At 35.1% G+C, this 27,144-nt stretch overlaps 1 long non-coding RNA gene across 1 annotated transcript in view; it reads right to left on the reverse strand.

The window, feature by feature from the left end:
* Nucleotides 1-27,144, reverse strand: part of LOC127472357 (uncharacterized) — a 325,449-nt gene that overhangs the window by 132,213 nt on the left and 166,092 nt on the right. The window contains exon 3 of the long non-coding RNA XR_007904974.1: nt 7,907-7,959. This is a non-coding gene — a long non-coding RNA (uncharacterized LOC127472357). The remainder of the gene's footprint in view (nt 1-7,906; nt 7,960-27,144) is intronic.

Raw genomic sequence — 27,144 nt, forward strand, 5'->3', positions numbered from 1 at the left:
ATCACCCAGTGGCTGCTACCCACTTTGATTTAGCCTTTGCTTCACTTCTCACAATTATGATGTGTGATGCTGAGTGCTATGAATATTTCGTAATTAACAGATAGTACTAACAAGACCTTATTCTACATAGACCTGTCTATGGCCCTTCATTAAAATCTTGGCTTGAGGAGTACAGACATAGGATTATAGCAGATGCCTTGAAGTAAAGGCATATATTGAAACCAAAAGACTACAGACAACTCAACCACAGTCAGTTTCTGGTTGTTAAGGGAATAAAACCCCGTGAGAGAAGAAAAACAGTTTCAAGGGTAACAAGTAGAACAAAGAGCGAGAACCCAAGTATGTAGAATGCAGTACGTACATACAGTGAGTAAAAACATGCTAACAAAAGCATAATGCCCCTGAGCTGACCCTGAAGAAACCATATTAATAAAAATTATGACTTCTTGAGGGAAGGAATCTCTCCACTATGAAAATCAGCATTCTTCTGTTGGAGGACTTAGAATGGTTATAACTCATCACAGCCCTTTCCTCTAAAAGTGAGGGTGGACCTGGACTGGTGAATATGGCACCAGGGAAAGAGGTAGATACAAGAAAGAGTTTATTAGTCTTAAACAAATCTAATTCAAAATACAAATATTCCCATCATCATAAACAGAATAATAATAAAGCTTCCAATATTTAAATATTAAAATTTTGTCTTATTTAAAATATAATTTAATATTATTTAAAATATTATTAAATAATGTTTAAGTATTTAACTACTTAATTTTAAAAAATTTAGACAGTCTTTGAACAAAGTTTTAAGACTTGAACAGATAATAAATTCTCTGCTTTGCATAGAGGGTGTGCTCCTTCAGCCTCACACAAACTGCAGCAGGTTAAGTGCAGGAGTCTGATGGAGAACTCACAGTCTAGTCTCGGGAGACAACCAATTGGTTGTGGTGTTGTCAGAAACAAATTTGATAAGAAAAGAAGTATCAGGTTGTACACAAATGTACAGAAGTGAGGGAAGAACTGTCCTAACTACAAAGATGTGTCACCTGTAAGAGGCTCATGTTTTTAATGCTGAAGAGGAAGATCCTAACTGGAACAAAAATGAAGCAAAATCTGAACAAAACCAATCACAAAAAAACAGGGGTGAAGCATGCTTTTACTATTTACAGGCTGCTGGAAGAAAGTGATCATAAGTTCTGCATGTAATGTATATGATATAATCAGATTATATCAGTGAAAACAGAATTTTATAAAAACAATAGAAAGCTAGCAGAATATGAAGATTATAGGAGGAAAATAAGCTCATTAAAATACCATGATTGCAACAACTATGATGCTATGTACAACATAGCATTTCCTATTACTAGAAGGAAACACCATGCAATGCATCAACAGAAAGCAGTTCTTAGCAGAAGTAAATTATAATGAAATGTGAAATTTTAGAGACACTTTGATGACCAAATCTCAAACTGCAATATTGGTTAAAAACAATGTGTCTGGCATACCAGGAGCTATGAAAGACTACTTCAGAAACTAGAATGATTGCGAGTACCATTTTGCATTTGTGAGTTACAGAATTAGAATTGTGGGATGGGGGGGGTGGCAAGAGGATATTGCTAGACTAAGCCTCATATTTAAGCAATATTTTGAGGATTTAAATCTCTCCCTATGTCTGAAATAAGCAAGTACCTTCAGGTGGAAAGACTTTAGTTTTGCTTTGCTTTACTTTTTATTTCCTGTTTAGATATGCATTATGGCTCCATTTCTTCCTGACAGACACTCTTGACAGTTTACATAGAGTTCCGAGTTGTTCTTACAACCAGGAGTGAACTAGAGATGCACAGTTTCTGAAATAGATGATGAGTCTGAAAATAGGACTTCCAGATACTAACAAGAAGAGAGGGAAAACCAAACTCGTTTTCAGCTTCAATTTGTTTTGCTCAATTGAAATAAACGATGGAATGAATAAGATAGCATAGGAATCAAATATCAAAACCCTATGAAACAGAATAGCTCAGGCATGCATATTAACCCCCTCTTGGCTAGTTTACCAATTCCTAACTGGGGCTGCAAGCAAGAATGCACTTCTGCAAAAGAAGTTGAAGAAATAAACTGGAATATATATATAGGTTTTGAAATGCAGGTAAGTAAGTTACAATTGCTATTAATCACTGTCTAGTTACATACAGTGCTGCTTTGTCATTAACAATTATTATCTCCATTTTGAGAGTGACAGAAGCAAACATTGTCAGTTGAGCATATTATTCTATCTCCTTAAATCACTTTGACTGGATTGCAGAACTTGGCAATATTGATATAAGTACTTTTCCTTTTCCAGGTAGAATAATGTAATACCTTTAAATGAGTCCACAGTCAAACTGTTAAATTATGTGCCATAAAATAAGCATAGCTTGTCATTTATTTCTGTATATTATTGAGTATATTCTTAGGTTACTGACAGCTACAGTCCACAAATTGTATAACAATTTGAAACATATTACAGTCATTTTCTCAAGTCTTATGTGCTAGCAATTACTATATGGCATCTTAAAAATGGTGTACTAGAAGGTTGAACTGTGAAACAACACAAAGCTCCAAAATGCATCAGTAACTGAGGACAGCAGAGCATTTCAAAGAGAAACACTCACTGTAAAAGATAAAGAACAGCCAAGGAGGGGATTCTGTAAGAAAAAATAAAATTGAAATCTTGTACCTTGAGTTGGGGAGGAAAGAAGATATGGAAAGGGGTTACAAAGGAGAGCAGCTGGGGTACAATTCCTCTGGAGAGGCTAGAGTTTTTTTTCTCCTGCTGTGTTTCCTGCTTCAATGGGACTCAATAGGAATCATGGAATCATTTAGGTTGGAAAAGACCAGATCATCAAACAAACCTAACATTGCCAAGCTGACCATTAAACCATGTCCCAAAGTGTCATGTCTACATGTCTTTCATACCTTCAGGGATGGTGACTCAATCACTTCCCTAAGCAGCTTGTTCCAGAACTTGACAATACTTTTCAGTATAGAAAGGACAAAAAGGCCAGGAGATTTATGCACTTTTTTTTCTGAAATATGCAGCAGCTTCCAAACCAGTCTGCTCCACAACACTTGCTGGAATGCAGGCACATGACAAGACTCAGACATGACTATGCGAAAAAGCACACATCCTGAATCGCAAAGATAGGAGGGATGGTGGTAATAATTAGAGACAGAGACAGGGAGAGAGGGATTAAACAAGCAAAACCCCAAGTAGAGAAGATCAGTAATGTGCTGTTGCTTACTGACAGAGACTGTTTTTTCAGAATGCATTGTAGAAATTTAAATTTTAATCTCTCAACTAGCATGCCAAATGACAACATGAAAAGGCAGAAGAGATTCCTGTCATTTCTTTCTATTGGACAAGTGAGGTTAGCAGGAGAATTTCTGTAGTCAATTCCTGTTCCTTAGCTGAGGATTTATGTAAATCCAGATGATGAGACTAAGCTGCCAGAAGCAGTTGTTTATAATTAAAAAAAAAAAATCCAAAGTTCCTCAAACAGAAAAAACAGCAAAAGATTTGGGATTTATTCTTATTTTATAAAATTTCAAAGAAGAAGTAATTTTCATATTAAGAAGCCTTATTTCATAGATGAAGAATGAGAAAACATTTACAAATTTTTATACAGTTCTCAGTGCCTGTATAATGCTAGACTGTGCAAGTTCATAAAACAAAAGCAAATAAAATCTGAATATTTCTTCTCTCTGAATGACTCAGGATAAAACAATTTAAGTGCACAAATAGAAAATAACTGATTTTTTGTAAATCTAGATTTTTTAAAAAGGATTGAGTGTCCAAAGACAGGTCAAGGGAAGTCCTGTATCACTCATTTGTTCAGTGACAGTTTATGTAATTTAGTAAATATTTCACTTAAAACGCATATTGAATCCACACTCACGGCTATAGACCTGTACTCTAACTCTGTTCTCCAAATTTAACTGCTAAACCTACAACAGTTCTTTCTCTTTGGTTTACTGTGCCTGGAATTTCAATTCAACAGGACAGGAAGAAATTATTGATGCCCGGTATAACTCTCTCCTCATGAGTATGGCTCTCACTAGATGGAAGGTAAGAATTTACATTTGCATGGACACTTGATTCTGCTAACATTATTGGTAATATATCATATTCTGCTTACAAAGGAATATATAAAAAAGGATTGTTTCTTGTAATATTTTAAAAACATGAGAAATACTAATAAAACTTGTCAGGGTCTGGATACAGTTAGTTATCGGATTCTGGAGTACAGTAAGTAGAATGCATATTAATTGTGCTCTTCAGGGAAAAATCACCTATTACATTTTTAAAAAGGTAACTTCAGTTCTATATACCAAAGAAAGAAACAAGAACAAGGTTTAGTAATCTGAAGCACTAAGCAGCATTAATCCTAAACCATTAAAGGATTAGAAATCCTGACACTTCACTATCATTTTCACTATACTCTAGGATTTCCTGATGACTAACTATAGGTAAACCTCTGCTCCATCCATTCTTGACTGTGGATCGAATTCAGAGGCGCTTAACCCTTTTTGTGCACTATAAAAGGAATGTAGGTGCCTACAGCTGGTTCTGAATATCAGGTCTTGCAATGCCTAAGTGTGTTCATGTATCTTGCCCAAAGTCATTTTGTCTGCTAGATGACATCATCTCCTAAGTCACATTGATTTTTCTTGAAACTAGGTTCCCAAATCACTTCAGTCATTTGAAAATCACTATGTATGTCTGTCAAGAGATTCTCTGGACTCTACCTCTTTTTCATTATTACAGCTATTTCGGTCTTAAAGAAAGAGAATTAGTCACATAGCTGGAAATGGTAGTGGTGGGAACCGTATCGTTTTTATCTTTTTCATCTTTTTCTCCTATTAGAAACATACCTGCTTGGTAAATGAGGTTTTAAACAAAATGGATGATACATGCTTGAATTCATAATTCTTCCTAATGCATAGGCAGTAAATAAAAAGTAACTGAAATGCTCTAGTACTTAAAATATGTGCCTTTAAGGAGAAAAAAATTTAGGCATAAGCCATGTCATAAATAAATATTTAGCATACCTGCCCTCAAGGTACTTCTGTCACAGTTTACTAGGAAGAGTAATATTCAAAATGTTCAATACAGAGAGGATTTACCTAAAACAGAACACATTTGATTGCTCAATTGTGCTACAGCAAATAATACTTATTTTTATTTTTTATTTTTTTACTGAAATTCAGAACAAAAATCTCCACTAGATTTTTTTGGGTTTTTTGAAAGGTGAAAAAACCTCTTCAAAACTGTTTTATGTACTGAAATGGCTACAAGCTGCCTCACTATAGTAATGGAATTCAGAAATATAGAGAGTTATCTTCTTTGGAAATAATTGCTCTCAGTATTAAAATAGCATCCCTGAAATAATTCACTGCAATGAAATTTATTCATTTTGCTTTAAAATATCCCTAAAACTTCACATGCTCCAGAATTTTAGAAGTTAGGGGAAAAAACCACATTGCTATAACCACCTTTACAAGATATAGTCTGTCCATTCTTGCATTCCACGCATTTATTAGATGATATAAAAGAGAATGAAGTAATACTTGCCCTTTTCTGTCCCTGTCTTTAGTTTGTAACACTGCTCTCAATACTAGTAGTGCTCAAGAAAGCAGATTGAGCACAGGATAGTGTTTAACTCTCTTTTAAGCATCTCATGTCAGCCTTAAAAGACTCTATTCCTTTTATCTCTTGTCCTCATTTCCTATCATGTACGTGTTGTGTACATGTGTTCATTGTACTTGTGTGGGGAAATATACCTATATGTGTCAAAACTTGATGGAATAAACTCCTTTTCATCTGAAAGAATGGAAACTCACAGAAAGAGTATTCACTAAAAGTATACCCTAAAATAAACCCCATACTTGGGAATTAATGTTATGTACAAATTAAAGTCATGACAGATATACAGAGTAGTGAGAATTGATGGCCATTTTTCTATCCCAATTAGAATAATTTATAATATACAGTACATCCTGTCAGATACAATGTGCTGACATCTTTACATGAAAGGACAAAAAGAGTAATACATAACAATAAACTCCCAGGACAGCATCAATTAACACTGCCAGACTAAGCAGTTTTTCTTACTTATCTTACTAGAGTGGCTTATTTAATAAACAAAACAAGACTTCTCAAGAGAATTGTAATGTCATTAGTTTTATTCTTCCCTTAACCTCCTATGCTGAATAGGGCTTTTTTTTTTCATAGTTAGATGTACCTGTCAGAAATGTGACATGTATTTGTATTTTCTCATCCTCATACTTTATGTCCTTCAGTGATGAGTCTCCTGGGCACCTGCAGCAACACTCAGATAGGACCTTGGACTATGGAACCCTCTCTTTTCCCTCCTTTGTCCTTTTTTTTTTTTTTTTAACTATGCTTTCTCTTTTTTTTTTTTTTTTACTGTTCCATATTTTTCATCGCTAAGGGTTTTTTTCCTACTTTTATTGAAATATTTTCACTTAGGAAATACTATTTAAATCATGGTATGATCAAGTCTATCTGAGGCACTTGGGAAAGTAACAAATGACACCAATTATATTTCTATATAAAGACAAAACCTGAAAAGAAAAAGTGAAAAATGGAACAAACTTGGCAACACATATTCATGCACAAAAAAATCTGCCATTTTACAATATTATTTCCTTCATTATTTCCAAAGTATAATAGACTACTGAAAATTTGGAGGTTTTTGATGAATCTAAGCATTACAGGTGTATTGGAAGAATACAAAGAGGGGTTGGGTAGCCCACTGAGGCATAATGAGAATGGCTTCTCATGTCTCACAAGGCTCTGGGATTTCAATTAAGAAGAAAAAAATAATTTCTAAATGATTTTTTCAAAGAAAGTCTAAAGAAACCAATAAAAAATTAATAAGAATACCAAAGCCAGAATAGCGAACGGCTGAATATTTCAGGCATTCCTAAGACTTCTTTCTGGGAACACAGCATCTTCTGAGATGAGCCTCTGACTTTTCCTCTCAGCTTAGATACTCCATCTACTTGTTTTTGTCCCATAAGAGTCCAGTACTCAGATGACATCGGGCACAATCCCCAAAAGCTTGTGGAATTTTTCTCAGAATTTCTCCCTCTTCTCCATTAATATCAGTAATTCATAAGCTATGTTTTGGGAGGCCAAACTAATTATGGGACTTTGTTTTTTTAAGGCAATGTAGAAAAGTATGGCTAAATATTAATTGATACAGGGTCTCCTATCCCTGTCAGTATATGCATTAAAGCATATGCATATATGGTGTGACAGACTCTCAAAGTACCCAGTGTTTTAAAGTAAAGTAGGCACAGATACGACGACTGGAACAATAAATTACTGTTCTTGTTTTTTTTCTGGTTACTAAATCCAAGTTTAGGGCAGACCACAATGTCCTTGTCATCATCTCTAACTTGATGACTTAAAAATAACAATTTTAGTGAAACCTTGTCTCCTGTTACCTGTGTCCTTGAGAGACAAGAATATTTTCTATAAGGGTGGACAGAACAGTTTAAAAGTCAACTATTGCTACAGGAGACGTATTCTTTTAATTTTGCGCAAAGAAAAATACAGTAAAAATGCTATAAGCTTTTAATATTTTATTTTCATACATGAATCTTTTTTTTCTGCAGTTATCAAATTAATTAAGCTTATCATTTCAAACAAAAGTAAAGTGAAAATTTGTCTTTTATACATATACAGCTTCACAAATAGGAAGTCAAAGTCTGTCAATTAATGTCATCTGTAATTCTCTGTTATCAGCCAGATAGTCAGAAAGAATTAACATTCTCCATTTTCTCTTCTAAATCATAAACCAGAAGGAATGATCATCTGAAGTATTGTTTTTAAGGAGGTCCTTACCTTTGAAGTCTTTTGCAGTTCCTTTTGCCAATCTGTTGTAATGGAATATTTACCTGTTCAAAGATAAGGTATTATTAGAGATATCTCAGAAGGCACATCCGAAGTAAACCCCATTCATTAGTTAGTTTAATATATATAGATTAATCTTAATTATGTTCCCGTCTGTGTATTTCTATGATCCTCACCAAGGAAATTGCAGAGTTCATGAAACGCGATATGCTCTTAGAATTGCCAAAAGGTTAAAAGAAATTATGCTCAATGTGATTCGGGTAGCTCCTAAATGCTGACCTCCCACTTATTTCTGCATTTATGGGCAAAACACCTTTATTAGTCTAAGCATACTTGTTCTGTGTGGTAGCTACAGAATTTTCACCAATATCTGGAATCCAAGTAACTATGCCTACAGAGAATTTTGTAGTCCACCATTTTCTTGTATCTTGTTCCTTTCTTGTTTAGCACTTCCAGTTTAAGTTTCAATGGGTCAGGATCACTTTTTATTTCTCCAATTGAACAATGTCTTGCAAAACAGATTTCTGTCTCAGAGGTGTTATGACACTAAATACATAAAAATAAATACTGTACACAACTTGGCATATGGTAGTGTTGTATGGAACACACAAAGACTTAAAAAAAATTACTAATAGTTCATATTTCCTATTTACTGATCTATTTTCAAAAGTTCATTGAATTTTCTGAATCAAATAAGTTACCTTAACTTACAGACTTGGGAAACAAAGAAACAAATCTGTTTCCACAGCTCTAGGACAAAAATCAACTTACTTCCCATTCTTTTCATTACTTCAATCATCACAGAATACATATTCTACTTCTTAGAAATCTTGCCTTATTTCCTGTTAGGTTGTGGCATTTGGAGGCATATCCCAGTAGAGTGGTAGTCTCATAAATGCAGCTCTCTGATAAGAGCACATAAAATTTACTGTCTCACTTCAGTGCATCTGTTGGTTTTCATTTATTTTCATCACTTTAAAAGTACTGAAATGCTAACTGAAACTTTCCTTTTGTCTTCAATGGGAAAACAGGAAATAATATCCCAAATAATACTCTTAATACTGTGAAATGTGAAGTATTCTAATGTATTTCAGAATGAAGACTTTCTATCATACCTCACTAAACATCCAGGAACTCAGGCATCCCTATAGGTGAAAGATAATCTGTTTTGCTTAATGGTAGTTTGTGGAAAGATGGCTAGGGGTAAAATTAGAGGAAACTGAGAAGTTATATTCACATCCTAACAGAAGCTTTAATGGTACAGAAATCATAGCTGTTAATCCCTGGATAGAGCACGGTTGGCAGCTCCATGATGATTTCCCATACAACAGTAAGCACCTGCTACGGTGGATGGAATGGATGATGGAGTGGAGATACCATGGCCAGACTTTGTAAAAATCCTTTCAGGGAGGGGAACTCAATGGTACTTTGCAGCTGATAAACTGCTAGCACCTGTCAATCACGGGAGATAGGAGATGTTGCTGAGCCAACAACTATGGTGAAATAGCCCTCCTCAGATGAATTTAGTTCATTAAATACTAACTGTAACATTATTAATGCACACCTCTATCCCCAAGTTACCAGCCTCCATAGTACAACCACCTCCCACCGGGCATGCACCCTATATTTTTTTGACTGTATCTTTAAAAGCTAAGCAAGGGAATTTTACACCAATCAGTACCAAAGGTATCCATGACTAAAGTCACTCAAGCTCCACCTAAACATAAAGAAATAGTATAAAAGTAAGTCAATAATGGGGGAAAAGTGACAGAAGACTCCATCATAACTTCTGGTATCAGTGGATGGGCTGAACCTGTCTTCTCTCCCATGGGTACATCTTTGGGTAAGAACTGTGCTCTATGCACACTGAATACTTTTATTGGGTACTAGATCTTGTCTGTGTATTGCTTTGAATATGTTTTTTCAGTCAGATACTATCACTAGCAATCCTCAAATCTTAATCTGTCACAATATTTTATTAATGAAGAGTGCTATTCTGTAAACTGTCAGTGTGTCTTTCATGGGCACTGGCAGCCGCTGGCAGTGGATAAAACTCTTGAATAAAGTGGAAAGATCTGCTGAGGGGTCTCCCTTATGCTGTTGACATGTTTCTTAGAACAAGTCAGTTGAACTACCCTCTGATCCAGCAGGACTGTTCAGTGAGTGGTCCCCATAACGGAACACTGACAAACTGGTTGGGCACAAGGGTCTTGGCTTTCCTGGGATGGGGACAGACAAATAAAACACTAAAGGACCATAAAAATCATCTAGTTCCAATTCCCCAGCCTTGGGCAGGGACACCTTTCCCTAGACCGGGTTGCTCAGAGCTCCATCCAACCTAGCCTTGAACACCTCCAAGGATGGGGCATCTACAATTTCTCTGGGCAATCTGTTCCAGTGCCTTAAGCACCCTCACAGGAAATATCCAATCTAAATGTACTCTCTTTCTCTTTGAATCTATTCCTCCTAGTCCTGTCACTACATGCTCCTGTAAAAGTCCTTCTCTTTCTTATAGGCTCCCTTCAGGTACTGAATCAATTTGTATTTATTTTATTGCATTTTAAATTCTCTTTAACTTTGAATCATTTAGGAAAGTGGCAACATATCCTGACTTACCCACCAACCCTGAATCCCTAACACATATCTATTCTTGTATTTAATTTTATTAGTAATCAAAGTAATAAAACCAGAATCATTATATTAAATTTTTAGCTTCTCAAATAATCCTTTATAATTTTGATCAATATTAATACTAGTTCTTTTTTACTTATCGTGAAATTAAGTAGGAAAATCTAAGTGACTCATAACTAATCAGTAACAACCTGTTTCAGCAGCTGCCAACAGAAAATCCTTTTCTGATATAGCCCATGCTAACCACTAGACTGAAAAGTTTGAAAAAATATATATGTAATTTTAGCTCTTATTTAAAGCTTTTGTCTGCTTTTGCATAAATTTTTTAATTTTTCTGTCTTCAATTTTCTGTTATAAATGAAAAACGTATGTGACATTATTTTAAACATGATTACTTCTATAATATGTTTTAAAAATAAAATTAATAGTAATAGGACATATTATTATGACCTGTAACACATTTAAAGATGATGAGAATTAAATAATTGTCAATAGTTTAAAACAAATACAGTTTACCTTCATAAAAATTTTAAAGAAATTTAGATCTTGACAACCAGTCACCTTTATTTTTTTGAGAAGATTAGAAATAAAATTGATAATAGGAGTACAAGCACCATAATTTGGATTTACATAAAGCCTTTGATAGTGTCTCAAATGATAGTCTTCATCTTAAACTGAAAGCAGGAAAGATTCAGGTTAAACATGGGAACAGATAAAGAACTGATTAAAGTAAAGTGATTAGAAAGTAAAGTGTTGAAAAGGGCCACAGGGGAGTCAGTTCTTAGATCTTCATTGCTTCTAATCTACATAAATTACCCAGACAGAGAAACTAGCTGTAGAATTGCCAAACGCACTGATGACTTACGACTGAAATGAAGTAGCAAGTGGAAAGCAACAGAATTAAATGATAATTCCCCTTGGAAAATGGTTTACATATTAAATGGAAAACAAAATTTAAGAATGATAAATATAACATACAAAGCATTCCCCGTTTTCCCTTAGAGAAGCACAAGAAGCGCACTTGTAAATATTATACAAACTTAAGGGAACCTTTCTGAACCTGTCTAGATTATTGAAAAACTAAGAAACTAGGAAGAAACTCCTGTATACTGCAGCTCTAGAGAGGGGCAGGTGGGGGTGGGGAAGCTATTATTTCAGAACAAAACATGATCATAGCCTTTGCAGTGGTACAACTAATATTCAATTCCTTTCTTTTTGCACTCTCAAAGCAAACACAAAAAAGGCACCCACCTTGCCCCTGCCCTGACTCCCTGTGTCCCCCAACATTACGAAAAATTTCCAGTAAGGAAAAATGAAACATTTCACAATGAAAAATAACCCTTCTGCACATAATTATGGGTGGGGGGTTGTGTTTGGTTTTGATTTTTTGTTTGGTTGTGTAGTAGGTTTCTGTGGCTAGGTTTCGGTAGTGGAGGAAGCTATAGTGGTGGCTTCTGTTAGAAGCTCCCCTGTCTGGTGGAGCCAATGCCAGCCGGCTCCAGGATGTGCTTCCAGCTGCTGGCCAAGGCCGAGCCAATTGGGGGTGATAGTAATGCCTCTGTGGTAACACATTTAAGAACAGAAAGTTTTTGTGCAGAGGAAAATTCCAGCCAGGGAAGGGAGGAGTAGACACCAAGGTCAGTGCAAAAGGAGGGGCAGGAGGTGCTCCAGGCACTGGAGTTGAGGCCTCTGCAGCCCCTGGTGCAGACCATGTTGGAGCAGCTGTGCCCCTGCAGCCCATGGAGGACCATCAAGGTGCAGTGACCCACCTGCAGCCCATGGAGGAGCCCAACTTGGAGCAGGTGGATATCTGAAAGAGGCTGTGACCCCGTGGGAGGCTCAAGATGGAGCAGCGTCCTGCTGGACACCTGCAGCCTGTGGAGGGAGGAGGCCATGCTGGAGCAAGTTTTTCCCAGGTAGGACTTACGGCCCTGTGGGGGACCCACCTTGGTACAGCTCATTCAGGAAGGACTGTACCCCATGGAGAAGTGAGCCATGGGACAGCAGTTTTGTGAAGAACTGCTTCCTGTGGGATGGACTCACACTGGAGGACCATTTCTCATGGGAGGGACTCCACGGGAGCAGGTGAAGGACTCCTCTTCCTGAGCAGTGGCAGAAACAACAACTGACCATAACCCCCATTCCCTGCCTCCCTGCACTGCTGGGGTGGGGGAGGAGGTGGAACTTGGAAAGAAGGAGGGGTGCGGGGAAGGTGTTTTTAAGATTATTTTATTTCTCACTCTTTTGCTCTGATCCTGCTAGTAATAAATTTAAGTACAATACCCACTGTGAGTCTGTTCTGCCCATGACGGTGATCAGTAAGTGACCTCTCCCAGCTCTATCTCAACTCATGAATCCTTCGCTGTTTCTTTTTCCTCTCCTCTATCCAGTTGCAGAGGGGAGTGAGGGAGCAGCTTTAGTGGATACCTGGCATCCAGTGAGGGTCAACCCAATACAGGTGGGTTTTGGCTTAGTTTGGTTTGGGTTTTTTATTCTTGCAACACAAGAATAATAAGTAAAGTAATATAGTACACAGTAAAGTAGTATAGAAATGTTGAGGATCAGACTTACAGGAAAACATCTATCTACACATTACTGATATAATAAATATAACCTAGTCAAAATGCATAAACACTGAAGCAATTAGATAATACATGTTAGAGATGATGAATGAATCTCACAGGAAGTCAAGTATGATGATGCTCACTGTCATTGTAATTTGACTCATGCACTACACTATAAAAATAGTGTTGTAATTATGTTACTTATATCCTTCTGAAACCTTTGAAATTGCTACTCGTATGATAGAAATGTAGGACAATGAAGAAAATATTAGTTAAAAAACCTAAGCATATGGGTCATTACATTTTACTATTTTTTTCTGTAACTGATATTCTAATCTTGACTCAGTATCATATCTTGCCTCCATCCATGTCTCCCTCTGAAAGTCATAGTATTTGATCTTAGTTTGTATAGAGAATTGTATAGAAAAAAAAATTGACTGCAACAGAAATGGCCACACTCAAAGAAATAAACAATTAAAATAGGAAGAAAAATTATGTGTAATACAGCTACATAATTACATGTACATATGGTCCTCGAGACAGCTGCATAAACACAATGGAAGCATAAGGGTTTATAGTGTTGATGAAATTGCATTCCTGTGTCCATTTGAATGGTAGCTGAAGTGGCAATTTTAAGTCCAGCACCTGCAAACTATTTTCGTACACTACACATAAGAAATTATGATCAAGAGATGTTTGTATCAGGGCATACAGCTAAGAATTGGGGGATATGAATTTACATGTAGGGAGAAATTAAGAGAAATTAAGAGAAGGAAATTTATATCGTCACACATATAGTTTTTCAATATTTGGGTAATGAATTTAATATCTCTCAGTGCCCACCATTTTAGAAATACTTGTAGTTTGATAGACAACTTGATATCAAATACAGAAGGTTTCTCTATTTAATATTCCATTGCTAATACTTGTTTTGCTTTTTAAAGGTCATTAATGTTTTTGACTACATTAATTTGAAAGCTGCCTGAATAACACAGAAAATTGATGTAAAATGAACATCTGTGTAAGTTGACAACACACAAAATTGTTGTGGTCTTCAGAGATGACTCTTCCTGGCTGTTTTCCCCATTGATCAGTTCAGCGTATCAGGAGAAAAGACACCAAATAGAAATTCACAATTATTTTTTATGTTCTAGGAAACAGAAAAATTTTGGCCATTTTTCCTTCACTTTTACCAGTGGCATCCAGCAACCAGACAGCTTCCTGGAGAAAACTAGGGACTGCTAAGATTAGAAAAGCAAGTTGGTTCATTCCTTTTTGTACTTATGCTAAGTATAAGAAACAAACAGTATGGTCTGATAACAAATGGCATAATAAATTTTATGAATCTAGTCTAGCATTTGTAACTCTTTAAGAAGCTAAGCACTGAAGAATTCTCTCTTTATTTTGAATTTGGCCCAGTGATAAAAACTTCATCCACAGACATAATTCTTTAAAGAAAAAATTAGACAACCTTGTAAGACCATCAAAACCAAGATGCTCTCACAAGATCATCTAGTGATACTCCTGGTCTTCAAGACAAAAGCAGAGAATTGCTTTAAAGAAAAAACATTAAATGTAAAACCTATGTGTACAAAGCTCCTAGGGAAAGAACTTTTTAATGGAATCCCAAGTCGCAAGTCTGGGCATTTCCCTTAACATACATTTGGAATATTGGGAAGACAGTGTATACTTTAAACTCACATAACTTCATAGTTGTGCTGGTTATAGTACATGGATTTATGATCTTGTAAAAGTCTAGCTACTTAGAAGTGCCATATGTTTTAAGAAAATAATATAGCATCATAGTACTGCTATAGTACATAATTGTGTGGTTAATCGTTATCCTATGCTGGAGAGGACAACCTATGTACATACTATTATAATTAGGGTCAGTTAGACAGGTGAGTCTAGACTGACATCTACTCCATGTGTAACAATCAGAAATGTTCCCTTAGCATTTATTTTGTGATCTGTTAAAGTAATGCATTTGTTCTTTGTCTCACCCTTCTTGGTTTTGGTTTTGTTTTGGTTTTTGTTTGTTTGTTTGTTTGTTTGTTTGTTTGTTGTTTTTTTGTTTTTTTTTTATTATTATTTTCTTATTAATTTTTTAAGTGTATATGACCATTTACTAATGAAGACTGGATGGTCAGCTTTTATAGGCAGACTACCACATTGCTTTTGGGATTTTATACTTAATAGGAGTTGAAGGTCCTTAACAAAAACAAAAGATAGCATCTTCTGTCATCACTTGGTATCTGTTCATAAACCAGGATTATGTTCTTATTATGCTTCTACGTTCTAATTGATGTCGAAGATCACACATGATCTTATGATTCCTGAAAAATAAAGCTCTTTTATTCCAAACTCTTATAACATAAGAACCATGATTTACCTGAGTAATGTACTGACAAAAAAAAAAGTGTAAGCAAATCTCCTGAGAGTGACATAGCAAGTGTTTGCATTTGGCTCTTGTATACTTGAAAATAATATAAATTCATTCACTTATGTTAGATGAAATATTAAAGAGTATTGAGGTGTATGAGTGCATTATTATTTGCATCTTGGTACTTTGTTTCCCAGCAGTTAATTGTGATGAGGAGGCATCATTTAGAACTTGATATGTAATTGAATAACTCTATTCAAATACAAGAGTGCTAGAAACATCTTTGACAGCAGCTGTTTCCTGACTCTTATGCACACATTTTATATGAAGATGTTAAATTTCCCACAAAAATTAAACTTTACTGTGAATTTAGCTATACCAAAATGGAACAGTCTTGAAGGGCTTCAGAGAAAGCACCTTAAGTGCTTCAGAAGCCAATCTGGAAGCCGTTTGGAAGCCAATCCTGTCAGACAAAATCCATGAAAACCCATGTCTGGCAACTGAGTAATAATAAAAACAGATCATAAATAGAACTGATAGGCACTGTATGCTTTCAAAAAACTGTGTGAGACAGGAATTACAAGAGAGATACAACAAAGACACATCAACCAACCCAAGCTGCTACTTCAGTAATGCAAACAAAGAAAAGCCTCTTTCTCCAGTGCAAGGAGATATCCAAAGCACAGAACAGTTGAATAAACTGATCTTTTATTGTAGGTAAGTTCTTGGTAAGACCAGAGTTTTAAGAATTATAAACTGCTGTGAGTGATTACTGTTGCCTTTCAAGCTGACAAATAAAAAAGGAATTCTTTGTTAGCATCAGCAAAATATTTATATCCACTGATTTTGAATGTTGAACTCAGAAATGTCACTATTTCTTCCTTAAAATTGCCATTTTATCTCTTTGGCTGAAATAAACATATAAAGATAAAATACTTCTAGAAGTATTTGGCTTCTGTGATCATTAGCCTCTGTGTATTAAATTGAATATTTTTTAATCTGAAATTCTTTTCAGATTAATTAAACCTAACATCTCACAATTTTCTTAATGTTTCTCAAATTACACCTTAGAAACAGTAATTGAACAGTCGTGTGAAAATCACTATAGGAAAAAAAGTGTCATATATTATCCATGTATACACATGGATGGTAATCTCCAATGATGAACAATTTGAAGAACAAAAGCTTAAATATACTGTGAGAAAACCAAAGCACATCAGTTCATTTCAAGACACTTGGTCATCTCTTACAGATCTTATTGTTTAAATGCATTTCTTTTGAGTTGGCATTAAAATAAAATTCAACTGAACAAATTTATTATTATTTATTATTATTTTTATTATTTTTATTATTTATTAATTACAGTAATGTATTACCAGGATAACAAAATGGGCATACAGAATTAAGTAAAGTAACACACATTAAAACCACAAATCAAACTCCTTTACATTTAAAACAGAAATTATTATTGTTCAAAGCTAGCAAAAAGGCCGATATTGTTATTTGTTCAGAGCTAGCATCAAGGCTCTAAATTTCATTGTCTATAGCTCCTGAACTTCTCTCTGAATTTGATAAGTTGCAGAGCTCACTGTCTCAAGAGACAAATTTCTATTGCCTCAGTTCAGAAAGTATTTCAAACATTTTTCAGCATGGGAAAATCTTGAGTTTAAACATTTACCTAAAGCTATACGTTTGCTTAAATACCACCCTGAATAGGGACGTATATTTAATTTCTCCACAAACTAGGAGTAACTCTAAGTTGAATCCTGTGCTAATAAAAAAAATCCAGCTCTTGTTTTTCAGTGATCCACAGAACAGCCTTTGGTTTGCTAAGGTGAGGCAAGAGATGTTCTGTGAGCTACAAGCATTGGCCAACCGCAACTGGTTTGCTCTGCTGTGAGTTCTGCCTCAGATCACAGAACATCCTCCCTCTGTATTATGGAGAATAATGAGTAAAATCCCAGGGTTTTTTTACCTAACAATTTTTTTTACCTATATCTCCTGAAAGCGATTCAGGAGAATGTAGGATCTTGTGATAACATGAGAACACAAATGAGCCTCACGAAACTACGATAATAACTATATATCTGATAATAACTAGTTGTAAAGTATCATTTTAGTAAACAGCATTAACTTGTTCCTTCTAGGCCTAGAAAGTTATTCAAAAGTCCTGCCATATAGAGTATACTAAACTTACAAAACTGAAAAAAGGCTTATTTTTGCATAGCAAATACATTAAGTGAACACTAGTAGCTATGGAAACTGAAACAAGGCGTAAATCTTCCTCAGAAAATAAGAAATCAAATTTACATTGCCAGATTAATTCTAAGAGTTAAAGGGTATCAAAGCATAACGCATGAATGGTTCACAATCTTATCCACAAGAATTATTGTAGTTTTATTCCTCTGAGATCTGTATTCCTTTCAGACTGCAACTAATTATAAATTGGCTGATACACCAATACTCTTAGGCTGTGTTAACATTTTGAATTTGTTTGCCCACCTTACCTTCTTTAATGCAAGTCCAGCTACTTTTAAAGAAACAAGTTTTGTCAACACTACAGTTGTAAGCTATTTTGTAATAAAGGCTATTCTGTGCACATTAATAATACTGACAAGAACAGATGGCAATTATCGCTTTTAACTATTATTTTTTTTTTCTGTTGGTATTAATTACTTGTGCTTAATTTCTGTTGTTATGTCCACTGGGCACTGAGGTAAGACGCTAAAAATCTGCCCAAATACTTTCATCCCATTGACAGCAGCAGAATTCTTATTAAAATTGAAACATTTTAATTAACTCATTAGGGATGCATAAAATTTCATCATTATCGATAGCTATTTTAACACTTTTCTAATATTAAAGCGCTTTATAAAGTGAGCGGTGTTCTTGCTAAATGTATAGTTAAAACATCATCTGCTGTATTTAAAACTAGAAACATCCATAAAATTAATTAAAATATCAGTCATATGAATCACTGGAAAATTCTCTACAGTTGCTTAGCATGCTGAAAAATCTCTGGATTAAATCTCTTTGGGTTAAATTCCTGTTCACTGATTGTGTAGGAATAGTACTCTTTCTATTGTGCCTCTGGCAGAATGCTCATGTCCGAGCTAGGCAGCTAGGTGGTTCTCTTCTGCAGCAAGGGAAGAATAAAATTCCTAAACAATGTGGTCTGTAATAGCCAACACGTTTAGCAGAGAGCTGCTTAACTTTTGTCAAAAGGTAACACCAAAACCAGTCTTAAACAAACAGCCTCCAGGGCTTCTCTACAGGAGCATATCTGCTTTCAGTTAAGCTTCATTGCCACAAGCTGTTTCAGTTCATAGTTTTCAAGCATTCAACCAATGATCTGAAGACATGTTAGGGATATTGTAGACTTTAGAGTTATTCATTCCCAAACCTCAGTAGTAACATAGAGTTTCAGTAGTGTGAAAGAAGACCCTATTTGGATCTTTCTAAAGATAGAGAAAAAGATACGGTGTTGATACAATTTCTTCTGAGATTGAACAAAATGTGTTCCTGGAAGCATTGGGGAAATAATTTCCCTAGACCAGCAGGTTAAATACATGGGCAGGACAAAGAACTCAGGATATTCCAGTCACAATCAGAGAGATATGGCTTGATACACCAGTGAAAACACTGACTCCAGCTGCCTTGTATTTGGATTTTTAATAGTTCAGGCTAGGGTACAGACCAAACATATATGAAATTCGTTGAAATCCCACCTATTTGGAAAATCCATTACAAAGAAACCAACTTCAGTGCTTACTGTGAAAGGGGCAGACAGGAATCCAGTTCTCTTTGAACATTTCAAGCATTAGTTTCAGCAGATTTTGAAACAATGTTCTTTGGTCCCTTTATGTAGAAGCTTACCAACTTTAGTGTAACCCTTATTGTATCAGAGAGGAATTTATAGAGCACAATTGTAATCTCATGGCTGGTGATCATCTTGGAAATGGAGTCACAATTTCAATGGCTTTGGTGAAAGTGCAATAACTTGATGAAGTATTCATTGGAGCAATGATGGTTAGTTAAATATCTAGTTACTAAAATAAGATTTCTGCTTTACAAGGTACATACTTTAGCCTTTTGTTCATGCTTTATCTTTTTCTTAAACAAATCACTGATGGATGTTCCTAATCTAGCAAATATTTTTAATCTTATCTTGATGTGGGTATAGAATTTTTGCATTAGAGTCTTCTAATATGCTAATTCTGGTGTTAGTTTATTAACAAAATTGAGTGTGTAAAAATTAAAACTACATTCTTAAGACTTGGTGAAAAGTTAAGATAAGACTGAAAAACAGGAAGATTAATGATTTACCTCATAGAAAAAAAGGACTTTTACGTAAAATTTTTTTAAACAATATTGTTAAAATAATATAATAATATTATGTGGTGAGTTGACCCTACTGGATACCAGGTGCCTACCAAAGCAACTCTACCACTCCCCTCCTCAGCTGAACAGGGGAGAGAAAATATAATGAAAGTCTCATGAACTGAGATAAGAGTAGGGAGAGACAACTCAGCAGGCACTGTCATGGGCAAAACTTACTTGACTTGGGGAAATTGGTTTAATTTTTTATCAAGAAAATCAGAATAGGGTAAGAAATAAAACCCAAATGTTAAAAAGCACCTTCTCTCCCACACCTCCTTTCTTCCCAGGCTAAACTTCACTCCCGAATTCTCTAACTTCTCCCTCCTCAGGGGCACAAATGGACAGGGAATGCGGGTTGCTGTCAGTTCATCCTGTGTTGTCTCTGATACTCCTTCCTCCCTAGAGGGAGGACTCCTCACACTCTTCTCCTGCTCCAGCATAGGGTCCCACTCATGGGAGACAGTCCTCCACAAACTTCTCCAATGTGATTTCTTCCCACAGGCTTCAGTCCTTCAGGAACTGCTCCAGTGTAGGTCCCTCCCATGGGGTACAGTCTTTTAGGAACTGACTGCTCCAGTGTGGGTCACCCAGGGAGTCACAAGCCCTGCCAGAAGCCTGCTCCAGCGTGAACTCCTCTCTGCATGGATCCACAGGTTCTGCCAGGAGATTCCCATGGGGTCATAGCCTCCACTGCTCTGGTATGGGGTTATCCATGGGCTGCAGATGGATACCTGCTGCAGGGGAATGGTCTGTCTCACCATAGTCTTCACCACAGGCTGCAGGGAAATCTCTGCTCCAGCACTTGGAGCACCTCCTTCTCCTCCTTCTACACTGAACTTCTTGTCTGCAGAACTGTTGCTTGCACATATTTTTACTCCTTTCTACAGATGTAATTGTGCAGGTCTTTTTTCCCTTTCTTCACTCTGTTGTTGCAGAGGTGCTACCAATATTGCTGATGGGCTCAGCCTCAGCCGGGAGCAGGTCCTTCTCAGAGCTGGTTGGCATTTGCTCCATTGAACAACGGAGAGGCTTCTGGCAGCTTCTTACAGAAGCCACACCTAGAGACTCCCCTGCTACCAAATACTTACCATGCAAGCCCAATAAAATTATAGCTCACTGAAAATGCTTGGTGCCTTCTAACAAATAAAGCTAAAGAACCCAAACTAGAACTTCATGATCTTTAAAATTCTTCCTGTCTCACAAGAAGGTATTTTTTTAAGTGCAGAAACTCATTTTTATTCAGTGAGAATTCACAACAGGTGATACTGTTTATCATAAATGTTTCAGAAACAAGTTTAATAACCCGAATAAACAGCTTGGCACTATACCGGCAAGAACTATTTTGGAGACTTCAAATTTAAAGCAAACCTATATATAAAAGAATCCTCATTACAAATATAGTAATTCCCTCACAATTGCTTATATTGGGACTCAAAAATGATCATCTGTTTCAACGGCTGTAGATGACCAGTTTGAACAGAAAATCAATCTTTTAAAAGGTGGAGCATATACCTGCACTTAGGAATTACAGAAATCAACTAACAGGATATTCAACACAAGAAATTAGTGAGAATAAAGTATTTATTTCAAGTGTAAACTGGTGAAAAAATTAGGTTTAAAGGCAAAAAGAATAAATAAAAATAAATAAATATATGTATATATGCGCACACACATAAATATATATAAAACCCGGTTAAAACTAAATGGGTTGTTTTTTACAGCATTTGTCAGTGGAAATTTCTTCCTTAAAATAAAATTTAAGATTATTCAAGCAAAAGGACTTCTATCATTGCAAACTATAACAGCCTAAATTATTGTTCTGCATCTAGACACATATCACATGCTTGTTTTTAATACTGTTCTTTATGTTGGAAAAAATCAGAAAACTTTAATTTCTCTCTTAACTATTTTATACAGATGCTGAGATCAGCAAATGATTCTTACAATATATTTTGAGGCAAGATAACAAGGACAAATTCTTTGCCATGGCTGCTATGACTTTTGCCTTCGCTATGACTGCTGAGTTATTATCAAATTACTGGCTTCCACCTGGTTAAATTGGTTGTCTTCAAATTACTGTGTAGGATTCTAAATAAATATAAGAGAAACTTGAATTGCCTGGTAAAGTAGCTTTGAAAACATTTTTTATAATGCACTCAACCTTAAATAGGCAATCTAACATCCTTAAAATTTTGAGCTACTGGAATGACTTCATGAAGTTATCTCCTTAAATCTTCTGGATTCAGGAGGTTTAAGAGGCAGTACAGTGGGCTAGTCTATCAAGAAATTTTCTTGCACAGTGCAATTCTTCACTCGAAAGATTTAGTGTGATAGTGAAAATCAGTTTTAATAAGTTTCTCAAGATATAGCTAGTGTATAAAGCTAATTATTCTCATCCTAATAATGCTTCTCTTATTTGATTCAATGTGATTTCACGCTCTTTCTTGTGGCTCTCTGTCACTGATTGAAAGGCTATGGAAGGCAAAGTAGACTAAGTGGAAAAGCTCTAATCTCTATTTCATATCTATTTCACAACAGTCATCACATGCTAAAATAAAAGGGTGATAGCCAGAGCACCACAAACAATTCATTATGAATTCACCTTTTTAGATTGCAAGATCTCTTTTAAGAAAAAAAAATTATGTAGAAATAGAACTGTAAAATCAGAGCCTTCTGATTCATAAACTGAGAAAATATTGAGGTCACCTATTGTAACTTTTTCAGAAATGGAAAGATTTTTAATGCTTCCCAGTGAGTAGATATGATCTCCATATTAAAAAAGTCATTTGCTTTCAGCTTACCCTGGAGCGGAAAAGAAAAAGTTGCCTAATACATTGAAGGAAATTTACTGATACCCTAAATACTAAATTCACTAAGCAGCAACATATTTAAGGGAGAGAACAAAGGCAGCATGGGAGTCTATATTGTATCTAGTACCGGTTAGATATTTAGAAGTGATTGGTCTTAGCACATAAGCCAGAAGCAACAAGACCATCACAAACACCTTGTAGTTCACTGGAGTTGGGAATTAAATGCTTATTATTTTATGAGACAAGGTTTATATAAATACCTTAAAATGCGACAAAAAAGTTGGCACTGACATTTTATTTCAGAAGAACAATTCCTGGAGCACGCCATGTTGATTAACAGAGTATTATCTCTTTGCAGAGAGTACAGAAATGGGCATTGGTCTGCATCACCTTTTTTCTTCCCATCCTTTTTTCCTCTTCACTTATTAAATCGCATTTATCTTGATCCACACATTTTTCTCATTTTTTCCGTCTCAATTCTCTTCCCCAAACTGCTGAAGTGAGTAGCTGGTGAGTTCTTAGTTGAAGGCCAAATTTAATGCATCACAACTTCACAACAGTAAAGCTTCACTTTTCAGCTTAAATTGGTCATTAACAGAAAAAAAATTAGGAAATTAATGCATTATTTGAATAAACAGCACCAGCCAATAAACCCAGACATCCATTGGTTTGATTGATTTGAGTGCTTCTTTCTGAAAGGACATTTTAAGAAAGATGGATGTGTGCCACCATTGGAGTGCCCATAGTGTTACTCTTCCTCATCCACAGCATCATGGAAGAACATTGCTGCAATCAGCAACATGAGTTCCCTAATCATAAGGTTTGGCTTGAGAAATGCTATGCAGGTAGATGATGTGAACAATGATGGTCTCAATATTTCATTCATATTTGATAACAGGAGTAGTCTATTATTCTAAGAACGACATTTGTAGTCATAAGCTCATTGCTGTTTTCCATTCTGTGAAGTTACTCTATGCATAAGTATTAATTACCTTACAGAATTGATGAAAACTACCCCAAAAGCAATTACAATGGAAAATATCTATGGCTACTTCAGAGTATAATTTTTTGTTTTTCTTCAAAAATCATAAAAAGTACATAAAAATAGGTAGTATTGCACCTGAGGCTGTCTAGCATTAAGCAGATGATCCAGAATTACAGCTTATACCATATGAATGTCCTTTGTCTCCTGATGATAAGGTTGCATTTCCATACTCTCAGTGTTGATCAGGTTGAATCAGTGGAATCAGGTAGTGATAAAAAATGCTCAAAAAGAATAAACCGGACAAGACACATTAATTCTATTAACTGAATGAAAAATGAAGTTTTTCTCCAGGGATGGGGTTTTCTAAAAAGCTTAAATCAAACTAGTTTTTGCAAACACAGACCCTTTGAAACGCAAATCTCTGGGAAGCATAATCTCTGATTTCAGGGATGTGACTAGTAGTTAGTTTCCATAGTGCCAGTTGCTCTCCAGCTGCCTGCACTATTGCTTCCTCCCCTTACAGCTCTAGTGCAGATGACTATAAAAAGATACCAGAAGGGAACCATTGCCCAGAGAAACTCAGTGACACATAAAATCCCTAAGGAATGTTCCTCTTCAGCTTCACTAGGTTACAAGCTAACTGGAGTATTGAAACATTGGGGGAGTAACCGATGCAAAGCACAGATAGATGATAAGATTTATAAGGCATAGAGGGAAGGTAGTGAGGTAAGAGATGAAGATGTATGACTGGAGCTATGTTTCACACTGTGTTGTCTGTGTAGTGTCAGACTGAACTAACAACACAGCAACAGATGCATTAAGTGCACCTAATTTCTTCTGTAGTTCTTCTGTGTTATCTGGAAATAAGTACACAGATACAAGATATGAAAAATATGCATGTAATCTCAGTACCGTAAGTTTTAATCCTTTTTAAAAAAGTTTTATTAATTATTATGAAAAATCTCATTATTTGTTTGGAGTTTGCACAGCACATCAAGTGTAATATTACAGTTCAACATAGTAGAATGACCTTCCCTTAACTTAATTTTTCATGAATTTTATATAAAATATGTAAAATTTACGCCTATCTGGCAGCAGTTAGTGGTGACCTGATATATTTCCGAATGACAGAAATATTATTAGAAATATTAATGTAAAGTTAGCCTAATGTTAAGTCTTGAACTTAAATCTTCAGTACTGCAGTTGAATTATTCTAACCTAAATTAAAATCTGCCATTCATAAAAAAAGCTGTTGAAACAGGAAAATATATAATGTAGCGCATGAAATATGGGAAAAAATCCTGAGGAAGTGTTGAAATAAACTATAAAGACTAAAGTTCTGGCACTGAGAAAGCTGGCTGGAGAAAATGCCTAAATATTTTATTTCAAAGCCTTAAATTGAAAAATTGTTTGCTAATAAAGGACAGGTATGGGGGGGGCGTTGTTCATTTTTTAAGTTAATACCATCCTAGAGAAGACTAGAGTAATTGCTGTAACATATATTCATTCATCATTGATATAGCAGTTTTAAGATAACCAGATCAATTTAATATAATATATGATATACTAACATAAATATAATATTTCTTATGACTTATTACGTGTTGCTGTAGGAATGTTTTCTGGCCATTGTATATATAACTGAAACACTGTCTTCCTGTAAGCTAATTAATTTAGAATGCTAAACTCTGTTCCTTGATAGTATACTGAGGTAATAATAATAATAATAAAAGGAAAAATTTTACTCAGAAAAATAAATTATAGAACAGCTACATATATTTTGGAGATTAAATATGTAAAAAAAGGTTGACAGTTTCTTCCTTACTAATATAGGTATTAGTTATTTAAGAAATGAATTATCTGTACTCAAAAATGAACTTCAGTGTGTCTGGCCTGACATCACCACTTGAATACCAAAATGAATACAAGTGAGAGTCTTGAGCTGTTTTGTCCATTTTTTAATGCGTTTTACCAACAATACTATTTTGAATGTAGTTATACAACATGGATCAACTGTCCAGTGTGGACTACTGGATGAAATACATCATTCGCACTCGCATGTTCTACCAGTACTTGCTCCTACACATTATATAAATATGCACTACATCAGCAACAGAGCACAAAGTCTCTGTTTCCTGAATTCCCTTTTCAAAACTCTTTTACGTAAACAATTTTTAGAAATATTAATCCAGTTGCAAAACATCTTCTATTAGCTCTCGAACCAAGATATTTCTCCTACTATGTTTCAGTTTTGTACAACTAAATATTTTCTAATAAGACATTTAGAAAATCAGTTGTATACGACAGAGTGAGGACTGAACAAACTTACAAGCAGACCTCTCCTGAACTAAACGGAAGGATTACTGAAGTACTTCTAGGCTAATTACAGGAATGTTATAGAACAGCAACACGATTTTCACAATACCTCAAAATTAAAGTCTTAGAAGCAGTTAGTGCAAAAAAACCACCACCATATGCTTCATACAGGTAGCATGCCAAAACCAAGGAAAAGTACCAAAAAAATCAACTACTTCTTTTTTTTTAGTATAGGAGAAACAAAAATTATTTTGTAAGTGTCACATTCCATTACTTTTTGTACTACATTAGCCTGGTTTGTTATATTTCCAGTTGTTTTTTTTTAATTGATACTGCCCAATTGATACATTTCCAAGTTTGTTTAATAACACATAAAGTTTACACTCTTTTTATATCTTTCATCAAAACACTGTTGTACTCACTGTGATAGATATAAACATAACAGTTTCTACTCTAGTAAAATTTATTAGAATATTACATTTGTGAAATCACATTTTGGGATTTTCTACTTAATTTTGTGTTGACGGTAGACAACTAACAGATGAAGACTACATTGAAAATAAAATTCCCCCAAAGAAGATAGTCAATTTTGATATTAAAATAATTTCATTTCACTGAGTAATATTGATGCATCACATAATCCAATTAAGATTCATTCACTGTAAAAATGAAGAATGGAATACACAGTATTCTGAGAGATTATGCTCACTGTAGTTTTTGCAACGCTAAAGAACTTCAATATTAGTATTGTCCTAGGAAGCCACGTGCTAAGTCACCAAAATACCGAAGCTGAATTTTAAAACTTTTGTTTAGTTTCATTTATATATTTCAGAAGTTTAGTTTAATTTGATTTATCTCAATGGACATTTAAATGTATAGATGGTGTATATTTTATATGATGTTTTGGATAGGTCATGACAAACCAACCAAAACAATCCTTATGATGTTACCAAAACTAATCAAAGGTTAAAAATATTTTTTTGAAGAAATGTTTTATACCAGTGTTTTATACTAACATGATCTTTCTGAAATCAGAGGCATTAAACTGACAATAAAATCCATTTTTAAGCTTCTCATGTGCACAACATTTTCCTCAGCCATAGAAAGGACTCAAATGTTCAACTCAAGTCTTTTTAGTTTTTGGCTAAAGTTATGCATCA

This window comes from Manacus candei, unplaced genomic scaffold (assembly GCF_025592945.1).
Source record: "Manacus candei isolate 608988 ecotype Guabito, Panama unplaced genomic scaffold, ASM2559294v1 h1tg000028l, whole genome shotgun sequence".
NCBI lineage: Eukaryota > Metazoa > Chordata > Aves > Passeriformes > Pipridae > Manacus > Manacus candei.